This window comes from Oryctolagus cuniculus, chromosome 2 (assembly GCF_051225735.1).
Source record: "Oryctolagus cuniculus isolate XC-2025 breed Fujian yellow rabbit chromosome 2, ASM5122573v1, whole genome shotgun sequence".
NCBI lineage: Eukaryota > Metazoa > Chordata > Mammalia > Lagomorpha > Leporidae > Oryctolagus > Oryctolagus cuniculus.
The window spans coordinates 40128580-40134910 of NC_142868.1; positions in this window are offsets into that span (position 1 = coordinate 40128580).

Below are 6331 nucleotides of genomic sequence, written 5' to 3' on the forward strand. Positions count from 1 at the left end.
GCAGAACATTTATTTCAAAATCATTTTTATCAGTCTAAGTAAGTAGTGTTTCTTAAGTGTGTGATTGCTGTCAAACAACCACAAATTTATTAGAGCACTTTTATGGCAATATAATTTTCATGGGTATAAACAGGAGAGAAAGATTTCAACCACAAAATGAGTGTGATGTTAATCCTTCTGTTTAATACACATTCTCTTTCCAAGCAACCAACAGGGAAAGATAGTTAAAAACAGTGAAGCTAAACTACCTCTCAAAACCACAAAGTATGCACAAGTCCCTCTTCAATTGCTGTTAATGTCAGAATTGTGATTAAAGAACAATTGTAATACCTTATTCCAGAGCATTAAAAAATGGTTGTTTTAATCAGAATACACAATATTAAGGTGTAACTACATAAACTACGCCTGCTTCTTTTAAGTGATTAAATATATTATATAAATGTTTGAATAAAATGAAAGCTAGTTGTTGGCATGTTATTATGGATAAGTTCTGATGTGAAAAAATCATAGTTTTATTTACAAAATATGCTGGGTGACATTAGGTTATTAGTTATTTTTAATATTTATCAGTTTGTTATAAAGAATGTTATAAAGAATATTGTAAAAAGTATAGAACAAGTGATGCTTGGGAAGGGGATGGGAGGAGCATAGAGTTGTTATGCTCCCTCTGAACACACCATCCTCCAGGAACCTCTACTTGACTAGCTATCTGAAAACTCTCTGAACCTTTTTCTTTGGGGATTTTATGAAGGTTTCATTGCAAATGTATTATTGAAGCAAGGATAATTCTGCTAAAATATAACTTGACAGAAAAGGTCTGATCCAATACTAAAAACTAGGTGGGAAAACCTAGTGAGGTCTGTCTGCCCTGATTCTTTAACATTGCTTCCTCGTGGGCATGGAGCAGAACCTTTTCGGAAATGGGAGTTGGAGTTTCATCATTTACTATCAGACAAGGTAGGTCAGAGGATTTCTTTTTGTTTCTTTTTTTACTTCTATGTATTTAAATATGCATTTGGTGTATATTTAAACTCTACCCCAAAATGCATATTTAGGAGGTACTATTCTTAGTTTCAATTTATATGTATACACTGTGTAATATCTAGCTGGAATAAACATATTCATCTCTTCTAACACTTAACATTTCTTTATGGTGAAAGTATTCAAACTCCTTTCCTGTAGGTGCTATTAGTTTTTAACATGATTCTTTTAAACACAATCCATTTACAACATAACCTGAGAAATTTGGGATTCAACTTTGTTGCTGTCATGTGTCCTCCTTATTCATCAACTATTTCTGTAATTCAAATTACCTAACAAACGAAACCTACAAATTGCCAAATACTGAACTAGGGTAAGGTTAATACTGTTATGCTTACCAAATAAAACTCTGAACTTGTGACCAAGGAGCATGGCTGTTCACCATTTATATACCCTTTACAAATAAAAAAATATGATGTCATATATTCGTGATTTCTTATGAAAGTTCCTACAAAAGAGATGTGTGGATGGGGGAAATGCTGCGGATTAATTCTTCAAGGACAATCAGAGATGGCCTCAACAAGTGCGGTGAACATTGCTTTGATTTACATAAAGTTGCCAATAAAATAAAAGAGAAGCAATCCAGACAAAGGATTTTCCTTGACACTGCATCAAGGTATGGTCACATAGCATATGATCAGAGAATTTCATGTAAACGTGGGTGGCTAAATCATAAAACAAGTGGGGAGAAAAGATGTAGATGACCTATAGTTAGATTGTTTTGGGCCCTGAATCTCATGGTAAATAATTCATATTTTATCTCATAGTGGTGAAGAGCCAATAGAGTTTCAGAGCCAAGTGATAAATGAATGGAAGCATGCTTTAGAAATATCCTGACATCATCATGTAGAATGGGTGAATCTGGAACAACAAGATCAAGAAACCCATAATAAGGCCATCGCTTGAGCGGAAATGCAAAGAGTAATCATGTAATGGAAAATGGATTATGTATCACTCAACCTTTATGATGAATACCAGCATTTTAGTCTGCTCTGTCAGGGATATATTTGAATAATTTAGTGAAAACAATCTTTAAAGGGCATTTGCAATTTTATCGAGTGGCCAGAAGGTATTATTCTGTTCACAATTGCAATCTTTTCTAAAATAAATATTTACAGTTCCCCCTCCCATATTTGCTTTGTTTGTTGAAAGAAACATTATAATTACTGTTTTTTTTTTAAAAAAAAATATTTATTTATTTATTTATTTGAAAGGTAGAGTTACAGAGAGGCAGAGAGAGGTCTTCCATCTGCTGGTTCACTCCCCAGATGGCAGCAACAGCCGAAGCTGCGCCAATCCGAAGGCAAAGCCAGGAGTTTCTTCCCAGGTCTCCCACATGGGTGCAGGGGCCCAAGAACTCAGGCCATCCTCCACTGCTTTCCCAGGCCTTAGGAGAGAGCTGGATAGGAGGTGGAGCAGCCGAGACTAGAACCGGCACCCAAATGGTATGCTGGTGCCTCGGGCAGTGGCTTTACCTGCTACACCACAGCACTGGCCCCTAAACTTAGTCTTAATTATGAGAGAATGATATACTGTGCTCAGTTTTACTGGAATATTATATACATTATAATATTTAGAATATTATGCACTTGAAAATACAGAAAAATAGAAAGATGCCATTACCATTTCCATTTTGCATATAGTAGAGATTTTTGTTTTTTCTCCATGGCACCAGTAGGAACACCACAAACAGTAAGAGATGGAGTTTTGGTACCACACTATGTTGTTTACAATAAAGGAAAAGTAGGCAAAATGCAGGCAACTGAAGTCAAAGAAGAATTGTTACTACTATCAAAATGTTGGAGTACCATGTAAATTGAAATATATGCCTCTGTTAAAAGTAAATATGTATGAATCTGTTTAAATTAATAGCTGTACATGAGGCATCTTGACAATAGTATTATTACAAAAGCAGACAAATGGGCTTACTTAATAAATGATGTCACTGATTAGCATTTATCTTAATGCCAAAGATACAGATTAATGAATCTGCCAAGAATACAGAGCTGATTAATGTTACCCAGAAGCGTTTTCAAAGACAAACATAATCCAAACCAATATTAAGTGGCTGACATTATTCTCTGTTCTGTGGAATAAAATGAAAAGGATGACATTTAAAATTTTCATGTTGGATATGTATCTGACATCAACAAAACATACTAGAATAGCAGGGAATGCATGTAATTTTTCTTGTGAGAGAGATTAATTTTTAGAACACACAAAGGATAATAATGCAGATTATGTAATATTGTAAACAAGTTCACAATTACTGAACCACTCAGGATTTATTTTCATAACTAAGAGACCAACACTGAATTTCTACTTCAATTAATCAAAAGTAAATTGACCTTAGACTATTATACTTCTAAAAATAATGACCTATATAGAAAATTATTTGTAGAAAACTAAAACTAATGAAGCTAGCATGATTTAAGCAAATTGATTTACTCCAGCTTGAAAAGTCTTTATATTCCATATCTCCCACCAATTCATATTTTCTATATCTCTATGCTTCTGTTTGTGAATAATTTTACTTGCTTGATCTTAACTTTTAACTTCTGCATCAGCTTAACATCTTTATAATCAACACTGAAAATAAGAAGTAGGCACATTCTGAAGAATATTCCATTCACTTGGGAACAGGGTATGGTAACCAATGAGACCTTCACAAATTTAAACATAGATATAGATATAAAACATATATGTGTATGTATGTGTGTGTAAGATAAATATGTAACAAATACGTTGCTATATTTGTGGTTAATATAGTATATGTATTATATATTTACCACTACACAATAATGTGGCTGTATATTTTAAATATTAAATTTTAACAGCAATTCTCTTATTAGACTAAGGAATTATATCTAACTAACCAATACAATAAAGATGGAGAATATTTAATTAAGTTCATATAACAAGGAGACAAAAGACAACTATATATTATATTGTATTAATATGTCATAATACATGAATGTGCATGTGTATATATTGTGGACAGCCTTTGATCAAATTTTCTACTCTTGGGTACATTATCTTTTATAAAAGTTATATTCAAGCAGTTCTTTTAGAATATTATATTCAAAATATTTCATGGAATGGTACAAGATGTAAAATAAATAATAAAATCAAAACTTCCATTAAAAACCATTATACTATTTCAAGTGCTTCATTTCATCAAAATAATTACAGCAAATATTCTTAACTAATTAAAAAGCAAAAGCTCATGTATTTCTAGTATACGTTAATCTCACTCAGATTCTTGGAAATTCATTCTGATCTTCCACGTTGGGAACAAGTTGTAGATTGATTACTACGCTTCACTAGTTTTTACCTTTTCCCTTGGGTAGCCTCCATCAGAAAAAAAAATGTATATATACATTTGACACCCTTTTAGTAAATCAAAATAACATAGTGAAAGATTTTTAATATACCACACCTGATATCACAGATACTATAACTTTTCTTCATCCATGTCACCAAAAAAGAATTTCCTCAACCATTATAACAGGGTAAAACTACAATCTAGATGGCGATATTAATCATTCAAATGAAACAGTAAAAATTAGGACTACTCATGACAGCAATAAAGCTTCAATAGAGAAATATCACGGCAGACATAATACTGTGACAAATTTAAAGGAAAGATATTTGTACTCAGAAAAAACAAACAAAAAACAAAGATACGTATTGCTTCAAATTCAAAACGGAAAAAATGTATTAGGGAGATATAATTTATTTTATATTCAGTGATTCCAGAGTTTAGCTTCAGCACATTTATCCTAAAATATAGGTATCTGTGATAAACTTCTATAGAAATTTAAACCCCTACTACTTCAAAGACTCACTTTCCAGTGAGAAATCAAGATGTGGGAAATTCTAAAATGCTATGCTCTGCTGTAAATTTTTTAAAAGCTTTATTTATGTGTGTGTGTGTGTGTGTTACATGATCTCTCTATCTCTCTGCCTTTCAAATGAAGTGAAAATAACAACAATACAAAAGTTGCACTTTGTAAATTCACATTTATTAAATAAAAAATAACTATATAACAAACAAAAAAAGAAAAAAAAGAACTTTATACTTTACCCTTTTAGTATTTTTTATGTTCTACTTAAAACTATTGGTTGAACTCTGTAATTAATACACAATTACTTTTAGGTGTTTAATTAATGCTATAACTAGTACTCAAGTAGTATTTTACACTTTGTGTTTCTGTGTGGGTACAAACTGTTGAAATCTTTACTTAATATATGCTAAATTGATCTTCTGTATATAAAGATAATTGAAAATTAATCTTGATGTGAATAGAAGGAGAGAGGGAGTGGGAGAGGGGAGTGCTGTGGGTGGGAGGGAAGTTATGGGGAGGGGAAGCTATTGTAATCCATAAGCTGTACTTTGGAAATTTATGTTCGTTAAATAAAATAAATTTAAAAAAATCAATAAAAATTTAAAATATCCTGATGAATTATTTTAAAATACTCAACTAACACTTGAAAACGTGTCTTCTCTTTAAACAAAATTTAAAGAGTATGTGCTCTTCACTATATTTCAAGATTTTGTTCCTACATAGAATAAAACCACTAGTTTCAGGGAGTCAAATCTGATTGCTAAAATGTCCAGACATGTGTACTTTGTAGGAAAATGGTATTTCCCTTGAAATCAAAACACCTGCATCTCTTGCCAAGAGTTTTTTGTTTTTGAAAATCCAAAGAGAGCCTTTATTTCTTCTTGAGTTGCAACATTTTAAGCATCAAAGTAATTACTGGAGAGTTTTCTTCATCAAGGGTAAACAAGTGGAAAAATTAACCTCCTACTTAAATTAAAACCATTCAGTGTCTTATTGCATAGGTATGGCTTTGTATGAAAACTAAATTCTCACTCATTTTATAATAAAACTCTTTAAATCCTAAAACCTTATTTTATCCATCAACAATTCCTCTGTATCTTGAAAAGTTAAATCTTTAATTTATTGTATACTTCTCAGAAAGTAACAAACCAGCATGCTGTACTGTACCAGCAACATCAGCAAGGATCAACTACAGACTATGATTCACAAATATAAGACTGAAAAAGAATATGTCAGTCAAAGGTTAAGTGCAATAATATACATTTCGTGTTATCAGTGTCTTTTTTCTTCCTCCAAAAATAATGTGTTTTCTTTTTTTTTTTTAAAGCTTATATATTTACTTTAAAGTTAGAGTTGTGAAGAGAGAGGGAGAGCCAGAAAAAGAGATCTTCCACCCTCTGGTTCACTCCCCAAATGGCCGCAAGGTTTGGGGCTGCAAAGGG